Below are 24,522 nucleotides of genomic sequence, written 5' to 3'. Positions count from 1 at the left end.
CACTTATCTCTAATAATAATAGTGTTTTCTCACTCCAAGACGTCAAAATGCTTTAAATGGAACGGTGGGTAAGTACAATTAGATGGAGAGAGGTCAAGAGATTATCTCAAGGTTACACATGATTCACTGGGCAATCCCAAGTCTTCTGACCATGAAGAGAAAGGGAAGGGCAGGTTCTTGTATGGCTAGTATTATCCTCAGGTGAAATTCATCCACTATAGAGCCCATCCAAATCCTTCTGTTCTACCTGATCTGCATTTAAGAAACAAAAAAATGTTTGTGAGGTTTAGGGCCTCCTGTACGATGGTAAATTTCACCACACCTTAATATTGCTATCAGGAGAACTACATTTTGCCCTTGCAGGGGGAAGGACTCAAGACGGTGATAGGTCTTTTCCTTTTCTCACTTGCATGATTGGATATTGGTCATGATTCTTGGATGGAGACTAGGTAGAATGTGAAGAACAGCAGCAAATCATTAGACATACAGAGAAAAATAGTCAGTTAAGCCGACTTCAGAGCAGATCCTTCTGGAAAAGCCACTGGGAGGTTTCATTTTGCTCACCTGGCATTGCTCTGGCTAGTTCTCAGCTGCAATGACATGCAGAATGTGTCCATAGTCTCATCACAGTATAGGGAGAGTCCCAGGTTAACTTGATTTGTCTGACTGACCAGCAGGTCGTGCTCATTTGCAATCATCAATTGTGACAGACATGGCTATTTCCTTCAATGTCCTTAAAAAAAAAACAAAACAACCTTGTTGAATTAAGTTGAAGTATCTTTGGAGTGCATTTTACTGACTGCAAAGGTTATGTATTGTTGTGGGCTGGGGATGTATGTGATCTCCCGATGGGGGAGATGTGATGTGAACCCTGGGAAGTGTTATGGACTTCAAAGTACCACACTGAACAATGTGCCAGGAAAGAACGGACTTTGGGGACAGATACCATCAAGTGGTTGGTTTGTGGAATTTCTAGGGAGAGGTGAACGCAAATTCCGCACCTCTATTTATGCAAAACCCCTGCCTTTTGAAGCTACACCCTAAAGAGAAGACACTACTTACTGATCAATCATCCTTGTCTGATGATTACCTGTTCCTGGAGTTTCAAGATCAAAAGAAAGACTGACCTATTCATGGGAGTGCCAGTTCTGAGCTAGATTATTATGAATTTGTGACTACAGGAAAACTCCTCGGGTGGGGTTTCAAGGCCTGACTCTGACCAGAGTCTTTGTGAGAGTTTTGGGGGTGATCTCTAGTAAGTTTATTGATATGCATGTAAAGGCTTTCATTTTTAATATGATTTCTCTGTAATGCTTTCACCTTAAGAGTAAAAGTACTTCTGTAGAAAGAGCTGTGTGGTAACTTAGAACTGCTTTCAATTACAGCTGTTCCTACCCTTTGGAGAGAAAACAAAGTGCAGACACTGGCCTTTTTAGGAGGAAGTGAGGAACTTTGCAGCCTGAAAGAACCCAGTTCAGGAGACATGGGTCTCCATCCAATAGATGTGACAGCTGAGGAGCCGGAAGCCAACAGTGGGTGCATTTGGTGGACTATGAGGGGGAAATACAGGTATGCTGTCTTGAACTGTGACACACATGACAGTGGAAAATATTAGCGTGCTACCTCTATATTCTGAACCTCATTTACCCCAAACCTCTGTTTATCTGAATCATGATCATGTCCCCCAGCATCTATAAATTACACTGAAAATTCCCTGGATACACTGTTTGATTCCCGTGTCTGAGTGGGCCTCTCAAACCCCCATAGGGGGAAGTGATGGGGCACATGACTTACCTGGTCTGTGGTCTTTGATATTCAAAAGGTCAACGGCCAGGGTCCAAGGCTCTTCTTTGGTCCTCTCCTGTCCTTCTACCAGGACAGTCTCCCACTGCCTGCTGTAGTGCAACCCAACTTTTCCCAGTGGGAACCTCCACAGCCTTTCAGCTGGGAGATCATCCCTCACTGCCGCTGCTCTCCTGCCTGTTCTCCTCTCTGGGCCTTTGAAACAAGAAGTCAACTGCCTCTGCTGTTCTCTGGCCTTCAGCCCTCTCCTGCGCTTTGGCCCCCTGGTTCTCTGGCTTGGGACTATTAGCTAGAAGACCCCTCTTGCGGCTTTCCTACCTCCCTCCTTCCCCCCAGGAACCACCTACACTCTCCTGGCTACAGCTCCCCGCCTGCTGATTTCTCACTCCCTTTCAGCTCTCACCTGCCCTTTTCCTGATTGACTTTTTCAGGGACCTCTCCTGTTTAGGGCCCGGGTGCCCTCTTTTAAACCTAGTTGGGGTCAGCTGATGAGTCACAGATACACTGGCCTCTTCCTTCTTAAAGGGACAGTGCACTCTTTCACAGAGCCATAGTCCTCCCCAGGAGCTGGATGCCTGTACTCTCTCCAGTCTCTCCTTTTACATCCTCCTCCAAGACCTGATCCATCTTGCAGGGGAGGCAGGGCAAAATGTTCCAGCCCAGAACAGTTCCTTGACCCTCGCCTGGCCCCATCAACACCCCCACATAATATTCAGGTAACTTAGTGTAAAAAATAATAAAAACGATGAAAGAGTAAGGAAAGAAAGTTCCCAGCATAGCATAGAAGATTTATGTTATTACATTTTTAAAAAATCAAGGATATGACTAATTAGTTCATACAACACAGGTTTTGTTCTTAAGATATGAACTGTACTGAGGATACCGAAAGATACCCAGACTAGAGCTGTACAAAGCTGTCATAATAGAGCCTGGATTCAGCTGAAAGTCACTTGATTTTGTGAGAACCCCAAAAGTTGGCTAAGCTCACCAAGAGAGGCTTATATCAGATTTGAACTGATCTATGGGTTGAGATGGAAACCATGTGATACCTGTCAGTTTCAATCTGAGAATCAGGCAAAGTAACTTGGTGTCTTTGGATGAGTTCGACTTCAAAGAAACCCATCAGCTCAAAGCACAACCGAGATCAAATGAACCCACATGGAATGAATATTTAAAAACAAACAAAAAATGTTCATGTTAACCTTGTAAATCCAAATCCATCAATCTTGCTCAGCCATCTCCTAGACCTCAGAAAGGAAAGAGACTAGATTAGAGACAGAGACACGATAGTGCCAATGTGAATACAAGAAAAGGAGTACTTGTGGCACCTTAGAGACTAACCAATTTATTTGAGCATGAGCTTTCGTGAGCCACAGCTCACTTCATCAGATGCATACCGCATCTGATGAAGTGAGCTGTGGCTCACGAAAGCTCATGCTCAAATAAATTGGTTAGTCTCTAAGGTGCCACAAGTACTCCTTTTCTTTTTGCGAATACAGACTAACACGGCTGTTACTCTGAAATGTGAATACAAAGCATATCAAACATATCCACTACCTAGGGAGGTGGTGGAATCTCCATCCTTAGAGGTTTTTAAGGCCCGGCTTGACAAAGCCCTGGCTGGGATGATTTAGTTGGGGTTGGTCCTGCTTTGAGCAGGGGATTGGACTAGATGACCTTGTCATAAATATAAAGGGAAGGGTAAACCCCTTTGAAATCCCTCCTGGCCAGGGGAAAGCTCCTCTCACCTGTAAAGGGTTAAGAAGCTAAAGGTAACCTCGCTGGCACCTGACCAAAATGACCAATGAGGAGACAAGATACTTTCAAAAGCTGGGAGGAGGGAGAGAAACAAAGGGTCTGTGTGTCTGTCTATAGTCTGTCTTTGTCGGGGATAGACCAGGAATGAAGTCTTAGAACTTTTAGTAAGTAATCTAGCTAGGTATGTGTTAGATTATGATTTCTTTAAATGGCTGAGAAAAGAACTGTGCTGAATAGAATAACTATTTCTGTCTGTGTATCTTTTTTGTAACTTAAGGTTTTGCCTAGAGGGGTTCTCTAAGTTTTTTTAATCTAATTACCCTGTAAGATATCTACCATCCTGATTTTACAGGGGGGATTTCTTTATTTCTATTTACTTCTATTTTTATTAAAAGTCTTCTTGTAAGAAACTGAATGCTTTTTCATTGTTCTCAGATCCAAGGGTTTGGGTCTGTGGTCACCTATGCAAATTGGTGAGGCTTTTTATCCAACATTTCCCAGGAAAGGGGGAGTGCAAGTGTTGGGATGATTGTTCATTGTTCTTAAGATCCAAGGGTCTGGGTCTGTAGTCACCTAGGCAAATTGGTGAGGCTTTTTACCAAACCTTGTCCAGGAAGTGGGGTGCAGGGTTTTGGGAAGTATTTTGGGGGAAAAGACGCGTCCAAACAGCTCTTCCCCAGTAACCAGTATTAGTTTGGTGGTGGTAGCGGCCAGTCCAAGGACAACGGGTGGAATATTTTGTACCTTGGGGAAGTTTTGACCTAAGCTGGTAAAGATAAGCTTAGGAGGTTTTTCATGCAGGTCCCCACATCTGTACCCTAGAGTTCAGAGTGGGGAAGGAACCTTGACAGACCTCCTGAGGTTTCTTCCAACCCTGATATTCTATGATTCTAAAAGGATAGTCTTGTGGATAAGGTTCTGTCTTTGGTGCTCCAGGTTTTAAGTCCTACCTCTGTTGCACACCTTCTGTGTGGCCGCAGGCAAGCCATTTGAGCCTCTTTGTGAATAAGTTCCCTATATGTAAGCAATAATGATTCCCCCCCACCACCCTTTATTTGTCTTGATTACTTAGATTTGTAAGCTCTCCAACACAGGGACCATCTCTAAGTAAGGGTGCATCTCCATTTGATCTAGGAGGTGTGATTCCCAGCTTGCGTAGATATACCCTCACTAGCTCTGTTCAACTTAGCACCTAAAAATAGCAATGTGTCCACAGTGGCATGGGCAGCTGCTCATGCTAGCCGCTTTGCATACAATCCCACCTAACTCTCTGGATACATACTCATGTGGCTAGCCCAAGCCGCTACTTGTGGACACACTGATATTTTTAGGCACTTAACTGAGCACAGTTAGCACAGGTGTGTCTACACAAGCTGAAGAATCACTCTTCCCAGCTCAAGTGTAGACATATCCTACATGAATGTATGGCACCTAGCAGAATGCGGCCCTGATGTTGGTTCGGGCATCTAAGTGCTACTATAATTTCAATCAGAATTACCATCATCAAGGGCTGACCTTCCTCAGAAGGTTTTGATGGCTCAGTTATCAAAGTATTATGGGCTTTCTCTTGACAGATAAGATGTCATCTCCTAGTGCAAGACTAAACGTGGCGTATGATGTCTGTACAGGTGGCAATAAATTCCCAGAGGAATGCCCTCACTCTAAGGATGGGGACTAGCATCACTCAGCTGGAGCTAACAGCTATTTAGTATTTTTACTTCAATGCTTTGATAATTTTGTATCCAGCCACTTTGCTGATTTTATAGCATTAGTAAAATGTGCATTTATCCAACCTGAGGGTTGTGTAAGCAGCTGTTGTGTGCAAATAGGTCTCTTGTATCCTTCAGAAAAAACAGACAGCTTCACAGCAGAATATTAAACAGCATCCTGCAGACTCATGTAAATGACGAAGCGATGGACTTGAGGGAAAAGGAGATGCATTAAAATGCCACTCCTGTGGATTGGCATTCAAGACAACACAACACTAGACAGGCTTGAGCAGGCTCAGACTAGTAAGGAACATGGCTTCATTCCCACTGAGACTGTAGTTTGTATCTTCTTATTAATTATTTGGATTATTCTAGTGCCCAGAAGCCCCACTGTACTAGGTGCGGTACAAATGCAGAGTGAGAGACAGTCTCAGCGCTGAAGAGCTTACAGTCTAAGACAGAGAATGGGTAGAAAAGGGGAAGCATTATTATCCCTGTTTTACAGACAGCAGGCAGAGGTGCAGAGAGATTACATGACTTGCCTGAGGTCACACGTGAAGAGCGTGGAAGAGCCAGGAACTGGACCCAGTTTGCCTAAGGCCTAGCTCAGTGCTTTAAAATCAGGACCCTCCAGTGATTTAGCATTCTTCTCTCCCAACCCCACTGTGATTACGACTACCACCACTTGGGCCTGTGTTACACAGGCAGTCAGACTAGATGATCACAGTGGTCCCTTCTGGCCTTGAAATGTCTGAATCCTTCCAAGGGTCTCATCAAACCATTTCTCAGGCCAAACCCAACTTTGCTTATGTCTGACAAAGTGGAGTGACTGCAAGCACAGACTCTCTCTGATTAGCCACATAGTGAGAATTATATTATTGAGGAAGCTGTCCAGGCAATCACAGATTCTGGCAGACAGTGACAACTTCCACAGCCAGAGAAGTCTAAATAGCAGCAAGACCCTGCTCCCTGACACACACACATTCCTACACAGCTATCTATAATTTAACAGAGACCCTTAAAACATCAAGGGGTGCAAAACATTGCAGGGGAGGAGTTTCAGAATCTGAGACAAGTTCTCCATTTGGCCCATCTCAAATTTGAGACAATCAGAAAGGTTCTCTTTCTAGTTCATTTCTAGCAATGGGCAGATTCCTAGGGAATGATTTTTATTTCCAAACCGGTTCATCCATCCCTAGCAAAAATATTCATGCATTCAGAGTTACCCCTGCATCTTTTTAGAATGCCCACATTATATAGAGGAGTGACTGCTGTGTGGCAAAACATGTTATGAGACTGGAATATCATCCAGTGACATTTTGGAACCGTGAAATGTTGCAAAGTGTCTAAAATGAAACATTTCCTGTGGGGAAATCAATACATTTTATGAAATGGGTATCAGAGTGTAACTACAGAATGGAAACCACACCAAGTTGATTTAGTTAATCACACACAATCATAGAATGTATCATGTTTACCGATCTCCTCTTTCTACAAAACCCAGGTGTCTGAGAACAGGAAGAGGGATAATTGGCATTCTTTGCTCTCTAATCTTGAAAGATGTGATAATGACTCTGGAGGGAAGGTAGCATTTGTGTAAAACTAAATGATAAATATTGTGCTGTTCTCCCAGTTGACTTACTGATTTGCCCACAGTTCATTCTGCTCTTTCAAAGCCCCGTCTGGCTCAGAAGCCCCAATGCTATCATTAATACACCCTCATTATGCATACAATTCAAGGAGATTTCTATTTCTTATGAAGCATTATATGTATAAAATACTTAGAAGAAGGATCATCTAGAATTTTGCTATGTTGGGACCATTATGCTGGTCTGGTTCAGAGTTACCCATACCATGAATTGCCAGAGGCATGCCATGTCTGTTCTGGTCCCATTTAGTATACACACTGGAAGGGAACTCAATAAGTCACCAAGTTCAGTACCCTGCACTCAAGGCAGGACAAAGTAATAAGTAAAAGCTGTGTTATCTGGCCCTGTACCAACCAGAAAGTTCTATAAACCGACATTTCTAATCTTCATAGAAAGATTGGTTGCACAGAGCCGGCAGGCTCCCTACGTGGCTCCGCATGGGTCCCTGGAAGTGGCGACATGTCCCTGCTGCTCCTAGGCAGAGGAACGGCCACAAGTGGTTTGAAGTGCAGGAGGGGGTGCAGGGCTGGGGCGTGGGAGAGGGTGCAGAGCGCAGGCTCTGGGAGGGAATTTGGGTGCGGCAGGGGGCTTTAGGCAGGAGTTGGGGCATGGGAGGGCTTTCGGGGTGCCGTATCTGGGGAGCGCTCACCTCAGGCAGATCCCTGCAAGCGGCGACATGTCCCTGCTACTCCTAGGTGGAGGCATGGCAGGCAGCTCTGTGCGCTCTCTCTGCCTGCAGGTGCCATCCCTGCAGCTCCCATTGGCCACAGTTCCCAGCCAATGGGAGCTGCAGAGCCAGCGCTCAGGGCAGGGCAGAGGCAGAGTGCAGAGCTGCCTGCCTCACCTCTGCCAAGGAGCAGCGGGGACAGGTCGAATTGGATAATGGAGTGGAGAGCAGGTTTATAAAAATTGTGGATAACACCAAGCTGGCAGAGTTTGCCAGCACTTTGGAGGACAGGATTAGAATTAGAAATGACCTTGACAAATTAAAGAATTGGTTGAAAATCAACAATATGAAATTCAGTAAAGAGAAGGGCAAAGTACTATACTTTGGAAGGAGAAATCAAATGCATGACTACAAAATGCGGAATGACTGGCTAAGTGGTCATAAGGCTGAAGAGGATTTGGGGGTTGTAATGGATCACAAATTGAATATGAGTCAGCAATGTGATGCAGTTGCAAAAAAGGCTAATATGTATTAACAGGAATGTTGCATGTAAGACATAGAAGGTAACAGTCTTGCCCTACTTGGCACTGGTGCTGGAGTACTGTGCCCATTCTGGATGCCACACTCTAGGAAAGATCTGGATAAAATGGAGAGAATCCAGAGGAGAGCAACAAAATGACAAAAGAGTTAGAAAACCTGCCGTATGAGGAAAGGTTAAAAAAAAAATGGGCATGTTTAGTCTTGAAAAAAGACTGAGGGGGGACCTGATAACAGTCTTCAAATACGTTAAGGGCCGTTCTAAAGAGGACAGTAATCAATTGTTCTTCATGTGCATTGAAGGTAGGACAAGAAGTAATGGGCTTAATCTGCAGCAAGGAAGATTTAGGTTAGATCGAAGGAAATCTTTTTAACTATAAGGGTAGTTAAGCTGTGAAATAGACTTCCAATAGAGGTTGTGGAATCCCCATCTTTGAAGCTTTTTAAAAGCAGGTTGGACCTGTCAGGGATGATGTAGGTTTTCTTGGTCTTGCCTCAGCATAGGGAGCTGATGACCTCGAGTGGTCCCTTCTATGAACAGGAAAAAAATCTAAACATTTCAATAATATTGAAACCAAATGTTTTGTTTCTATCCAACTAAAAAAAAAAGTTGTTTAGATTTAAGGCATTTTGGCAAAAGGCAAGGAAAGGAGGATGAGTGCCACAAAATGGCTGGAAAAGGAAGCAGTGGCTCCTTTCAAGCATTAGCCCAGTAGTGAGTGTGTTCTCCCAAGATGAGTATGAGCCAAGTTTAATTGTGTCTTCTGCATGATATGGAGAAAGGATTTTGACTCAGCTTTCCCTTATTGCAGGAGAGTGCTGAGGTCACTGGGCCATACTGCTATGGGGATTTCTTAATTTCTCCTATTGAAGATGTTCCAGTTTGTGTAAATAATCATTAGAGTAGGCATTTGAACTTGATTCTTCCCCCATCCCATAGGAATGTCCTAATCACCAAGCTATAGAGTCATTTTCATGCATGTTCTTTGCCCCAATGACTATTCATTGTCATCATGAATTATTATGAATTACTCTATGAATAACAATTTATCTGTTGTGTATGTAAGAGCAGAGTTTGGCTGTACATGTATACCTTATATCTGCAGAATTAGCAGAGGTTTCCCATGCATAATTAGCCCAAATGCTGTTACGGTCATAGCACTTCCTTGAGATTCAGTTTTTGAAAATGTGATTGCCATAACAATGCCTCATCAAATTTTAATTCATCCCCCCAGACAGTATTGGTAATGGGTATCTGGGGGAATCTTCTCTCTTGAACTCATATGCAGGTTAAAAAGTAGCAATAATAAGCCAACTCCTTCAAGGACTGTTTGGATTCTGAAAAAAATTCCAGCTTCTCTTAAATATTTAATGTCATTGATATGGAGATTCTTAAACATCATTTTTATTGGAATGCCTCTCTGCTGCTTTTCCCCACTCCCCCAAATTTTAAAGCCTCTTGGATATTTAAAATGAAAGCACACTGGATTTCTAAATCGTTATCAGATGAGACATTATGCTCACGGATTATTTTTTGCCATTTTTCATTTATTATTATATTGGGATGTAAGCGATTTTTCTCAATTTTAGAACAATTGTAGATCACAACTTGATTAATGGTAACTAGTACTTGTATAGCATCCCTTTGCTCTATGGTCTAAAACATATTCTACACATTAATTAAGTGAGCTTCTTGCTCTTGTGGGATAGACACTGTAAGGAACCCTATGTCCATTTTACAAATGGTTACAATGAGGGCCAGAAACCATCTCTCTCACGCTGTAGAGATCAGATAGCACACAACATCTGAGCATCATATGCAGTGAACAATATTTCCATAGAGATAGCAGACTCTGCCCTTCACCTCTCCCAGATCTGGCAACTTTGGCTTCCTATGGTTTGTCTTGTGGCTGTTATTTTAATTCTCTGTTTTTGGTTATTGTGGCTTTTGCAGCAAGGTGACTCTTCCAGCATTCTCTGACCAGGGTGAGGCTCCAAAACTGTTTCCTTTCCTCATAAAAGTCATTCCACAGTCACGCATCCCCAGCAGAGAATCCCTTATCTTTGGCACATGAGATATGCCCCCTGAGCAGTGTTAGTTGCACCCTCCCAGAAGCGCATCTCTATTTCTATATATCTCTGAGTTTTGTAGTGCCTCTCATCACTGTAGTAGATGGTTTCTTCCATGTAAAATCAATAGTAATAGTGGAATTCATGGATTCTCCAACGCTTCTCTCTTTTTGGCGTCAAAACTCTGCTTGGGATAGGGCTGGGGGGTTGATTATTTTTTTTTAAACGTTTTAAATTCCCCTTTTTTTTTTTGATTGATTGGTTAGAGTTTATTGGGTAGAAGAGGGTGTTGGTGTTGACAAATCAGACATCAAGAATTATAACATTCAAAAACCAGTTGGAGAACACTTCAATCTCTTTGCTCACTCGATTATAGACCTAAAAGTCGCAACTCTTCAACAAAGAAACTTCAAAAACAGACTGCAACGAACGACTGCTGAATTGGAATTAATTTGCAAACTGGATACAATTAACTTAGGCTTGAATAGAGACTGGGAGTGGATGGGTCATTACACAAAGTAAAACTATTTCCCCATGTTTATCACCCCTCCTCCACCCCCACCCCACCCCACACACACTGTTCCTCAGATGTTCTTGTCAACTGCTGGAAATGGCCCACCTTGATTATCACTACAAAAGGTTTCCCCCCGCCCCCCAGCTCTCCTGCTAGTAATAGCTCACCTTACCTGATCACTCTCGTTACAGTGTGTATGGTAACACCCATTGTTTCATGTTTTCTGTGTATATAAATCTCCCCACTGTATTTTCCACTGAATGCATCCAATGAAGTGAGCTGTAGCTCACAAATGCTTATGCTCAAAAGATTTGTTAGTCTCTAAGGTGCCGCAAGTACTCCTTTCCTTTTTGTGGATACAGACTAACATGGCTGCTACTCTGAAATTTGGTGTTGAGTGTCATTCTTATGGTGGAAAAGCCTTTTTGAAGAGGCCTTATGAAGTGTTTCCTTAAGATGGCTAGGCTCTATGTTCAACTGAGCTCCTCTGAAAGCTCATTCCACTACTGGATTCCCCCAGCTGAGAATGCTTTTCCCCTAACCCGCACATGCTTCATCCTAGGTTTTGATAGCTGCATTATCCCAGAGGAATGCAGCTGCTGTGGTAATTCATAGAAATTCAGTCTTTCATGTAGCTGGGGCTTGATCCATTAATTTCTTTGAAGATTAGGACCCAGGCCTTAAACTGTACTCATGGTGACCTGAGCCATGGAGAAGGCTGCAGCCCCACATTCTGGAGCCTGAGCATTGTCTATACACTCAGCTCAGATACAGTGAATTACAGTAATCCAAGCCTGAGGTGACATTAGTGGGTCTTTGGGTCATTAATAGAGATGTTGCCTCGAGTGTAGGTGAAGGCCCTAAAGAATAAGACCAGATCTTTGGACTGGCACTGGAAATCAACTAGGAGCTGGTGCAGGGGTGAAGGACATGGGTAAGTTATGTTCTTGGTGTTTTAAGGACACAGGCTACTGCCCTTTGCAGATTGCCGGAATTTCCCTGTTGCTTTCACCTTTAGTTCCAGATACAGTGTTACAATAGTCTTTCCTCAAGGCTAGGTCTACACTGTAGATGGCAGGTGTAATTACCAGCATTGGTAGATTACACATGCTGACTCTGCTTGAACTAGTGCACTAAAGATAGCTGCGTAGCCATGATGTCAAGGGCAGCATCTCAGGCTAGCTGCTGAAGTATAATACCATCTGATATCCTATGTACATACTTGGGTCACAATGGCTAGATACATACCTAAGAGGAGAAGACATGATTTCTGGACAAGTTTGGGGAGAAAGAAGGCATTACGCAGACTCCTGCTGCCTGCGTGTCCAGGATTAATCAGAAGCCCCCATGATCCCTTGACAAACAGGTCTGCTGTCTTTGATAGAAGGACAAGCTACATGGAGTGTTGCCCCGTAGCAGCAACCTCATTTTGGCAGTGCCTGGGTTCAATTTGAATAAGGTGCTCTTCAGATAAGTATTTAATCTCTTGCAGGCATTGTTAGACCATTTGGCAGTATATGTGGCGTATTGCTGCTGCTGACAATGCTGTAATCCTATTTAACAGGGGTGGCCAAACTGTGCAGCTTGAGGAGCCCCCCATTCTCCGCCTCCCAGACTGGGAGTAGTGGGAAGCTCGGGGCTTCTGCCTGGTGGCGGGGTGATGGAGCTAGGGGCTTGTCATAAACATACAGCTAAGGTCAGCATAAAATCCCCCCTTTAGCTGTAAGGGGTTAAGAAGCTCAAATGACCTGGTTGGCACCTGACCAAAAGGACCAATAAGGGGAAAAGATCCTTTTACATCTGTGGGGGAAGGGGTTTTTGTGTGTGTGCTCTCTTTGTTGTTCGCTCCGGGAAAGAGAGGGACCAGGGTAGGAAAAACCATCTCCTAAAACCCTACCTGAAATAAGCATCCAAGAGTACAAAAATTGTAAGAAATAGCAAGGAAATGCATTAGCTTATCTTTTGATTTAGCTTGTGAATTTTCCTCATGCTAAAAGGGAGGTTTATTCCTGGTGTTTTTTTTTTTTTTTTTTTTGTAACTTTAAAGTTTTGCCTAGAGGGGAATTCTCTGTGTTTTAAATCTTGTTACCCTGTTAAATTACCTTCCATCCTGATTTTACAGAGGTGCTTCTTTTACTTTTTTCTTTATTATAAAGTTCTGTTTTTAAGAATCTGATTGGTTTTTAGTGTCCTAAAAACCCAAGGGTCTGGTCTGTGCTCACCTTGTTTACCTATTTGGTTGGTATATTATTCTCAAGACTCCCCAGGAAAGGGGGTGCAGCGGTTTGGGGGGATATTTGAGGGAAACAGGAACTCCAAGTGGTCCTTTTCCTGAATCTTTGTCTAACTCACTTGGTGGTGGCAGCGATACCGTCCAAGGACAAGGAAGAATTGATGCCTTGGGGAAGTTTTTAACCTAAGCTGGTAGAATTAAGTTTAGGGGGTCTTTCATGCGGGTCCCCACATCTGTATCCCAGAGTTCAGAGTGGGGAGAGAACCCTGACAGGGCTTCTGCCAGATATGACTGGTACCTGCTGAGAATGGCGGGGGGGAGGGCACAATTTAAAGGTCCACTGCCCCCAACAGCTTGAGTCACACATCCCTTCTTACCCTCAGTGGCCCCTCCCTGCAGCTCCCACGTGTTAGTTCTGTGTGGAAAGGCAGCCGCAAAGAGCTGGGAGCTGCAAGGAAGGGGCACTGCTTTTGCTCCGCTGGGAGCAAAGACAGCAGCAAAATCAGCAGCTCTCCCTGCAGCCCCAACTGTTTGCCACTGCCTCTCCCCACCGCCCACAGCTCCCAGCTAACTGTACAGGGAGGGGGGCCAGGCAGCACCATATGACTGAGCAGGGCCAGCAAACTGTGGCAAAAGTCTAGGGGAGCACATGACCCCATGTGTCCCTCCCGCAAGCATTGCCTCTGGCTTCTGCCCAACAGGGAGGGATTCACAGGGCTTCAGCCTTAGCAGGAGTGGGGCTGAAGCCCTAAGCCCCAGCAGGTGCCTTCCGTGCAGATGTGCTCTGGCTTTTGAACTTCTGAAGATTGTCTTACACAGCTTGGAGGGTCAGTAAATTTGGCCATCCCTGCTATATAACCTAATCCAGCATTTCCTAATCTAGGGAAGATTAGTTCAGAGGTGCAGAGAAGAGGATTGTTGGGATTAGGGGAAACTGCATGACTCTGGATCTACTCCAGAGGTCCCCAAATTGTCAGGCACTCCCCTCTAGGAGGGCACAGAGGAATGTTGGGGGAGGGCAGAGCAGGGCCGGGGCCAAGGCCAGCCCCCATGGGAGGCAGGGGGGAGCACCATCAAGCCCTGCTCCACTCCCAGCTCTGGCCCTGCCCCCAGCCATAGCCCAGGCTCATGGCACCACACCCGGTCCCACCCCCAGCCGCAGCCCCCAACCGTGGCCTGGCCACGGTTCGACATCTGGACCTGGGCCCAGCTCTGGCCCTGATTGTAGCTCCCTTTCTGGCCCTACTCCTGGCCTCAGACCCACCCCATCTGTGGCCCCAGCCATGGCCCCCTTACCCCCGTCTGTGTCCCCCCACAGAAGTCGCAGACCGGCTCCCAGACCCAACTCTGGAGGGGCGGCGGGAGGTGGTGTGTAGACGGAGGCGGAGAGGGGGGCGCAACCCACACAAAGATGGACTACAAGCCGTCAGGAACACTATCCCCGATAATGTCACGGCAAACCTGGTGGCTGAACTTTGTGACTTTGTCCTCACTCATAACTATTTCACATTTGGGAACAATGTATACCTTCAAATCAGTGGTACTGCTATGGGTACCTGCATGGTCCGACGGTATGCCAACATCTTTATGGCTGACTTAGAACAACGCTTCCTCAGCTCTCGTCCCCTAATGCCCCTACTCTACTTGCGCTACATTGATGACATCTTCATCATCTGGACCCATGGAAAAGAAGCCCTTGAGGAATTCCACCATGATTTCAACAATTTCCATCCCACCATCAACCTCAGCCTGGACCAGTCCACACAAGAGATCCACTTCCTGGACACTACGGTGCTCATGAGCGATGGTCACATAAACACCACCCTATACCGGAAACCTACTGACCGCTATTCCTACCTACATGCCTCCAGCTTTCACCCAGACCACACCACACGATCCATTGTCTACAGCCAAGCTCTACGATACAACCGCATTTGCTCTAACCCCTCAGACAGAGACAAACGCCTACAGGATCTCTATCAAGCATTCTTACAACTATAATACCCACCTGCTGAAGTGAAGAAACAGATTGACAGAGGCAGAAGAGTACCCAGAAGTCACCTACTACAGGACAGGCCCAACAAAGAAAAGAACAGAACGCCACTAGCCATCACCTTCATCCTCCAACTAAAACCTCTCCAACGCATCATCAAGGATCTACAACCTATCCTGAAGGATGACCCGTCACTCTCACAAATCTTGGGAGACAGGCCAGTCCTTGCCTACAGACAGCCCCCAAACCTGAAGCAAATACTCACCAGCAACCACACACCACACAACAGAACCACTAACCCAGGAACCTATCCTTGCAACAAAGCTCATTGCCAACTGTGTCCACATACCTATTCAGGGGCCACCATCATAGGGCCTAATCACATCAGCCACACTATCAGAGGCTCGTTCACCTGCACATCTCCCAATGTGATATATGCCATCATGTGCCAGCAATGACCCTCTGCCATGTACATTGGCCAAACTGGACAGTCTCTGCGTAAAAGAATAAATGGACACAAATCAGATGTCAAGAATTATAACATTCAAAAACCAGTCGGAGAACACTTCAATCTCTTTGCTCACTCGATTACAGACCTAAAAGTTGCAATTCTTTAACAAAAAAACTTCAAAACCAGACTGCAACGAGAGACTGCTGAATTGGAATTAATTTGCAAACTGAATGCAATTAACTTAGGCTTGAATAGAGACTGGGAGTGGATGGGTCATTACACAAAATAAAACTATTTCCCCATGTTTATTCTCCCCCTTCCCCCTCCCCCCCGCACTGTTCCTCAGATGTTCTTGTCAACTGCTGGAAATGGCCCACCTTGATTATCACTACAAAAGGTTTTCTTCCCCCCCGCCCCCCTGCTGGTAATAGCTCATCTTAAGTGATCACTCCCCTTACAGTGTGTATGGTTACACCCATTGTTTCATTTCTCTATGTATATAAATCTCCCCGCTGTATTTTCCACTGAATGCATCCGATGAAGTGAGCTGTAGCTCATGAAAGCTCATGCTCAAATAAATTGGTTAGTCTCTAAGGTGCCACAAGTACTACTTTCCTTTTTACGAATACAGACTAACACGGCTGCTACTCTGAAACCTGAAAAGTTCAGTGACCATTGATTGACTCTAATTCTCTGCTGCAAACATGGGGTTAAACAGTAGGAAGCTTCTTGTCACCCACCTTCCCTTACTGCTTCTGTGAGAGTAAACACACTCAACTAGATCCAGGCTCTCAGTGAAATTAATGTGTTCCTGTGTCTTTCCTTTCAGTATGTTTCACTGACACTGTGACAGGACACCTTGATTTTTGAAGTCCCAAAAAGACACAGGCACAAATCCCTGTAGGTTGAAAATTCCAGTAGAGTGGGAAGCTGTCTAAATGTGGATAGATGAAGGACACAGCAGGAAACATGTCTCCCACCCCTGCACATGAATGTCTTGCTTGCCTTTCTATAAAGAGATGTTTTTTCTTATGTTGATGAGCTTTGCACCCAGAAGGGGGAACAAGGGGCAAACCCAAAGTCCATTGAAATCAATGGAAAGACATTCATGGACTTCAGTGGGCTTTGTTTGGAGCTCAAGTAGCATAGATGTTTTCCCAAGGCCATACTTGGATTGTTTTGGAAGAAAGCCACCTAGGGCAGACCTGTGGCCACGTTACTACAGTAAAAGCTTTTTTATCCAGCATGTTATGGGAATGGGGGATTCCAGTAAGTGAAAAATGCCAGTTAACTAAGAGTGAGGGAGTTTGGGTGTGGGAGATGTCCCTTTAGCATGCCACTCCCTTTTCCCTCCATTGCACCCCACTCACAGCTGGCTGTCCAAAGTCAGTGAAGTCCCATGGGTTCATTCTCACCCCTGAAGTGGGGAGGTCTCTGCTGCTGCTCACTGCTCCTGCTGTTGTCTCTGCCACGGCTTGCCACGGTCACTGCCATCTTTGCTGCTGGTCACCGCCACCTCTGCCCCTAGCTGCAAGGCTGTGTTCTGAGGCTCCAGAGCTCAGCTCCATTCTTAGTGAGTTCGAGCAATTTCATGGTGTAGTGGGGAACCTCATTTCTGCTGCAGCTTCAGCATTGTCTTTCACCATAACACTGGCCCCACACCAGGTCTACGGTTCAGCACCCCACCCACACACCCCGACGTGCTCATCAGTGATTTCAGCTCTGGCGAGCACTGAGCAGAAACAAGGACTCTCAATGGAGTCTGATCAACTCTGTCTTTAAACCGGGGAGGAGGAGGGTCAGCTGATCCCGAGGACTCTTCGAACCAAATCCACACCACCAAGCAGGAACACTTACAGCCACCCACTCTGACTTTCACTTGTCTTTGGCATCACTAACTCCTGCTTAGCGAGTGAGGTTAAATAGGGTGATCCTCTCAATTTGGACATATTTAATACAGTTCTTCTGCCCTTCAGTCGTACAAGGATAATAATGTTTCATTACCCTGCATTCAAGAGTAATGTGTATTTTAAACCCAGATTAGCCCAAACTAATCACTTTGGAAAAGCAGGTCTGTCTGTGACCACCTAGGCAAAGCAGGTGTATCTATGCAAATACAGTCTGCTTCTGAGGACTTTTCCCTCAATTTATCAATAGATGGCAGGGGAGAGCTCATTCAGACCTTGGATTACACATGCAAAGCCCTGAAAAAAAAGATGAGGATTTGACTATAAAAGCTGCAAAAAAGGTAACAAAGTGGATGAATGCTGGTATTAAGTTTATCACACTTCAGGGGTTTGAGAGAGGCAACACAGATTGATTTCATCTTGGTACTTGGCCTGGATGCTTAGATGGATTTTTAAAATTACTTGGTTTCAGAGTGTTGATTCTTTTTCTTCTTCTTCTTCTTTTAATTGTGATTCACTGCAGTCTGATCTGTTCTTAAACAGCCCTTGGATAGAATTTCTTCTAGTCTCAGTCCCAATATTCATAGAGTTTAGGAATCTGTTTTGTGAGACAATGTCATGTAAGTGACATCATGTAATCACCTTTTTTCTCTTTTCTATTCTTTATTATTTATTTGTATTTCTGTAGGAACACACTGAAACTAGGGTCTGTATTTTGGCTGCTGTATTGTTTTTGTTATATCATATCATTTTTAATGTTATATTATAAAAATCCTCGTAATAATATTGAACAAAAGAAAGTCAGAATAGCATCCGTAAAAGGGAAAACAATTGATATTCTTCACTCTGGATTAAATTCACTCTGTGCAATTAGGCATCACCTAGTCTATATCCCATTAAAGCCCTACTTAAGCAATACTTTGAGGGCTGAAATGGTACACAGGTATTGTGCTGGCTCTCTGCACATTGGTGAATTGCATCTTTAGGGACTTACACAATTTTTAAAACAATTCCTTCATATCTATTTTTATCTATAGAAACCAATTAAAACAACAGACGTGTTTTAGCTGAGTATATTGTTCCTAATTATTAGTTTTGGCTCCATCTCTGAATGCCAAATCTCCATTTAGTATAAGGCTTCTGTAAATCTAGTTTTCTAAACTCATATTTTTGGTTGTTAATGGGTTGGCTTCTTTCCCGAGGAGGGAGGGATGAGAGGAATGCTGGCTGCCCCCTCCTGTAAAAATGCTTTAGGTGTTGAAATCTAGGAGTAAATAAATAAATAAATAAATAAATAAAAATTGAGCTTGTTTGTCCAATTTCTAGTGCCTAGATAGCCACATCCAAAGAGACACCATCACAATTGACACCTTGGTTAGCACTCTAAAGAGAAGCCAAAGTTTGAATACACCATGGACACAAAACTCCTGTCTCACTAGTGGAGCTGTCTCTCAAGGTCATGGATGAGGTACATTGGTGATAGACTATAATTAACCTTAGCCTGCTATCTAGACTGCTCCTATGCTGGAGTTAAACACAGGACATAACACTCCAGGGCTGTTAACTTGACCAACTTTTCATTGATGCTAAAAATTAAACTTCAGTTTGCACAAAAGAAAAAAAATGACAAGCGGTGGCAGTTTGTGCTAGCTTTGTATAATTAGATGAAATTGAGGGTTTTCTTCTTATCACGGGTTTTATTCACTTTCCATGTAAACATTTTACATGTTCCCATTGTTAAATTTGATTTTGTTTTTGTTTCTTTGGTAGAGTTGGCACTGATGATGAGTTTATAACAAATGCTTTGATCTGGAATTAATGAACAATAATAGTGTGGCGTACAAAGGAACATAAGGTTGGAGGGGGTGGGAAGATTCTAATTATTGGAGCATTTGGGTAGGAGTTTATTTTACAAAATCACCATCATTACTTTGACAGTGATTCAACAATACATTCCAAAGGCTTTTATTATTTTCACGGAGAGAGGAATAGCGCATACATGTTATTTTGGTTTTAAAAAGAGGAGGAAGAGGGAGGAGTGGGTTATTTTCATTATTGCCTGTGTTCTTTTTTTCAGGGCAAAAGTAGAGCTGGTGAATAATGCTAAAGATCAGGCCTGGTTCTCCACTGCCTTGTGTCTTAGCTAGTGTAAAGTAAGTGTAACATACTACTGAATCAGACGAGTAGCTATTTATAAAAAGAAAAGGAGTACCTGTGGCACCTTAGCGACTAACAAATTTATTTGAGCATAAGCTTTCGTGAGCTACAGCTCACTTCATCGGATGCATTCAGTGGAAAATAGAGAGGGGAGATTTAAATACATAGAGAACATGAAACAACAGGCGTTACCATACACACTGTAACAAGAGTGATCAGGTAAGGTGAGCTATTACCAGCAGGAGAGCGGGGGGGTGGGGGGGGAAGAGAAACCTTTTGTAGTGATAATCAAGGTGGGCCATTTCCAGCAGTTGACAAGAATGTCTGAAGAACAGTGTGTGTGTGGGGGGGGGGGGGGGGGAATAAACAAGGGGAAATAGGTTTACTTTGTGTAATGACCCATTCACTCCCAGTATCTATTCAAGCCTAAGTTAATTGTATCCAGTTTGCATATTAATTCCAATTCAGCAGTCTCTCGTTGGAGTCTGTTTTTGAAGTTTTTTTGTTGAAGAATTGCCACTTTTAGGTCTGTAATCAAGTGACCAAAGAGATTGAAGTGTTCTCCAACTGGTTTTTGAATGTTATAATCACATCAGCCACACTATCAGAGGCTCGTTCACATGCACATCTACCAATGTGATATATGCCATCATGTGCCAGCAATGCCCCTCTGCCATGTACATTGGCCAAACTGGACAGTCTCTGCGTAAAAGCATAAATTGACACAAATCAGACGTCAAGAATTATAACATTCAAAAACTAGTTGGAGAACACTTCAATCTCTTTGGTCACTTTATTGTTTATGCCCTCACTGATGCCCAGCCACCATACTGACTGGTTGGTCCGTTCAGATCATTGATGTCCTTCATGGAGGAGATTTAGGATTTCTCCTCTCATTTTGTTTAAAATTACAATGCAATTGCATTTAACCGTGAGTTTGACTCACTTAATTATCCAGGTACTGCAAAGCAATCTCTTCTCACTTCCTTACAGTCTCTTAGATACTTGAGCCAGTCAGCCTAATGTAACTTAGAACTTCTTGAAGTGGCATGTCTGTCAAGATTGCTTTTTGTAGCTGGTGTTATGTCTTTTCCGATACTGGTCTGTATCCATACACTGCTTCCACATATGTCTTTGGACTCAGCTCCCCAGGAGCTCAAAATGATGTAAAGTTCAGCTCTGTGACAAAGTGTACGTTAAACCAGATTTTCCTTGTGAACATCTTTAACAATTGAATTACATCACATTAACCTTATAATTAAACATTGGCCTCTCAGCAGAGCTTGATCCAAGTCTTTTCCATTGATGATGATGTAGTAGAAAGAGAACCTGAGACATAGGGCCTTGTATCAGAAGCCCGATATGAGACCTGAGGCCTAAACTAAAGTAGTGGCCAAGCTTGAGGATATAAAGCAAAAGTTAGCCAAAAAGGCTCTGCCTGCATGCACGCTCACAGAACCTGGAAAGAACAGGTCCTGTATTGCAAAAATACACATTCCTGAGAAGTGCTAGGTGCAGGACACACATGCAAAAACATTCCTGAAGGACGGTACCAGAATACCTCAATACAAAAACACTTTCCCCAAAGATAACAAGAACACGCTGACCTTGCTTAAAGATAAGGTTAGGATGACAGTGCAACGGATAGAGATGTTTTGATCGAACCAACATGTACAAGGTAATGGGTGGCAGCTAGTCATGTCAGAGGGATAATATGTAACTTGTTTGTATTGGTGTCTCAAATGGAGTCTCAGAGGGAGTGCCTTTGGCTGGCCAAGGGGATAGTGGAAAGTCTCAACACCAACTGAGCTGGTCCACTGTCATGGACATACATGCACTGAGCGTACATATAGCAAGTATAGGGCACAAATACTGTGCTTTGTCAGCAATAAACCTGGCCTAGTGCTTTCGCAACTTAAATAGATCTTGTGGTTATGGGAAATTCGATCAAGGTCTGCTGGGCCAGCTACCTATGCAGAGTTGGGATGGCACACAGAGAGAACACACTCGCAGCCAACGTCTAACAGACGGTTACAAGTGGTTTATGATTTGTTATCAGTGTAAACAAATCCAATCCCCACAGATATCTGTAAAAGTTTTCATGTGTTCCTTACACTTGCCAGGCACTCCTTTTCAATCTGGATATCGATTTTCTGCTTCTGTGAGTATAAAAGAGCAAAATGCAACTGACTCCCCCTCAGAGCCATGTTGTTGCTACAATACACCACTGAGGCCGTAGCAGTCTGCAATTACACTGACCATTGTGGATTTGTTCCCATCATAGTACTTGAGAACTGAAGCTATTGACCTTTTAGAAGGCAATTTCTTGATTTGGCCCCCATAGCTCATTCAGTCATTTTGTCACTGTAGAATGGTCTTGTAGGTGTTGACCAATGTAATTTACTACCCAAGTACATGACTCAGTTGGTGCATTCAAGTCTCATATTGCTTTTACTTTCCCAGGGCTACCAGGATTGATTCCACCTGTGTTTATTGTCTTTCCCAAAAAACTCAATTTTGGGGTAGGCAGAAAACAGACTTTTCCCTCTTTAGCTTCAGTCTGGACTGACTGATTAGACTTAGAACTTTGTTGTGGTGTTTGTTGTGTTCTTCCATCAAAGACCCACCTATCATAATATCCTCCATGAAAAGGACAACTCCAGTTGTTTGTTAACAGTTCTACCATCTTTCTTTGGAAAATTTCAGGTGCACTGGTGGTCCTAAAAGGTAATCTTTGAAAGCAAAATATCCCAAAGGTTGTGATAAGTGTAGCCAGTTTAGCACTTTATTTGGCTAAAGGAATTTGCCAGAATCAACTTGAGGCAGCTAGCCTGGAGAATACTATAGCTCCTTTCACACTGGGGAGGAAGTCATCCAGTGTTGGGAGGACATATTTTTCTCACAACTGCTTCATTAAGACTTTTAGATCCACACAGATTCATATTTGTCCATTTTTCTTTATAATTGTTACCATTGTTGCACACCATGCTGTTGGCTCAGAGATTTTCTTGATTATTTAAATATGCTCCATTCTCTTTAACTCAATTTCCACTTTATGAACTAATGGGATAAGAATACTGCAAGATGTATGTACACTGTTTGGTTCAGAATTGTCTCAAGATGATTTGTACTGCATCTCCTTTCAAAAGTCCAGTAGCACCAAATATATTCCATCAAGTTCTACCTCCTTTCTCACTAGGCGCATCATGGATGCCACACTGGTGGAGAAGGCTGTTGGCCTTTGATCACAAATGCTCTAAATGCATAGCTTTTGTCTTTGTAGGTTGTTTCTGTGGTTTGGCCCATGCAGCTCAGAATACCTCCAGGGCTAGTCAGAGTAGTGTCAGGTGACCTCAGCTCTTAGAGGGGTTCAAGGAAATTGTGAGATGAATATGATATCTGCTTCTGAGTCAATTTTGAAGTCAATAGCTTTTTCATGAATATTAAGTTTCGTTTTCCAGTTCTGTGTCATCACATTTGATAGATACCAGAAACAATGAGTCTTGGTTGTCTGTAATGTGAGAGAACTCCCTGAATATTTTGGTGTGGCAAATAATTACAAAATGTTCATTTAAAATGTGCATTTAATACACCTTATACATTTGGCACAACACGCTTCTATTAGGCTATGAATTCTTCCACATCTTGTGGAGTTAAGCTGTAAGGCTTTGGTGTTTGACTGGAATTTGTCCATCTTAGCCTGGGAGTTCTCTCTCCTAGCCTTAGGAAGTCTTATGGTATTGGCTTGTAGAATTTATACTGCTTACTATATCTAAGCTTGTTTCTGGTTTTTCAAGTTGCTCCTGATTTTTGTTCTGCTGTGTGACTAGTTCAGACTGCTTTGCTATGTGTATAGCCATGGATAGGTCTGTTTTTAATTGTAGCTGCAGTAAAAGATTTTTATCTGTTAATCCAATAATCAGCCTGGCTGATATTTTCATATTTTGCAATTCCAAAGTCACAATTTGCAGCCAATGCATAAAGAACTCTTTTAAAAAAATTCAACACTTTCTCCTGGATCTTGAATTGTCTGGTAAAAACATGCTCTCTCATAAACCAAATTTCTTTGAGGTATAAAGTCTGCATCGAACATAGTCAGCACCCTTTCATAGTCGTCTTTGTGACTGTCTTCAGTAGAGTCAAAGGATTTAAAGATATGCTCTGCCTGCTTCTATACAACAAAAATTAAAGAAAAATACCTGAATATTTCCAGTTACCTGGTGGAGCTTTGTAACCATTCTGAATCTTGCAAAGAGCTGCTTCCAGTCTGTTCATTATGAAGGTCTGTGAAAGCTGAAGTTCTCTAGGGCCTTGGAGAGTGGCATGTTGATGAGATCCTGCAACCTTTGTTGTGTTTTTTCCCTTAAGTTTGCAACCTATTTTGCTCCTCTTTCTGTTTCTGTTCTTCTCTGGCACTAATTGGCTTTTCACACCATGTAATCAGAACATAAGAATGACCATAATGGGTCAGACCAGTGGTGCATCTAGCCCAATATCCTGTCTTTCAACGGTGGCCAGTGACAGATGCTTCAGAGGGAATGAACAGAACAGTACAATTTATTGATTGATCCATCCCCCCTCATCCAGTCCCAGCTTCTAACAGTCAGAAGTTTAGGGATACCTGGGCATGGGGTTGCATCCCTGACCATCTTGGCTAATAGCCATTGATGAACCCATTCTCTTTGAAGTTACCTAATTATTTTTTAACCCAATTATATTTTTGGCCATCACAACATCCCCTGACAATGAGTTCCACAGGTTGACCATGTGTTGTGTGAAGAAATACTTGCTTATCTTTGTTTTAACCAGCTGCCTATTAATTTCATTGGGTGAACCCAGTGTTCATATGTTATGTGAAGGGGTAAATAACAGTTACTTATTCGCTTTCTACACACCATTTATGATTTTATAGACCTATCATATACCCCCTCAGTCATCTCTTTTCCAAGTAGAAGAGTCCCAGTCTTTTTAGCCTCTTCTCATATGAAAAATATTCCATATCCTGAATCATTTTGTTGCAGTTCTCTGTACTTTTTTCAATTCTAATATAACTTCTTTTGAGACAGGGTAGTAG

Source organism: Eretmochelys imbricata, chromosome 5, assembly GCF_965152235.1.
Source record: "Eretmochelys imbricata isolate rEreImb1 chromosome 5, rEreImb1.hap1, whole genome shotgun sequence".
Classification (NCBI taxonomy): domain Eukaryota; kingdom Metazoa; phylum Chordata; order Testudines; family Cheloniidae; genus Eretmochelys; species Eretmochelys imbricata.
Note: the sequence above shows the minus strand (reverse complement) of the source record.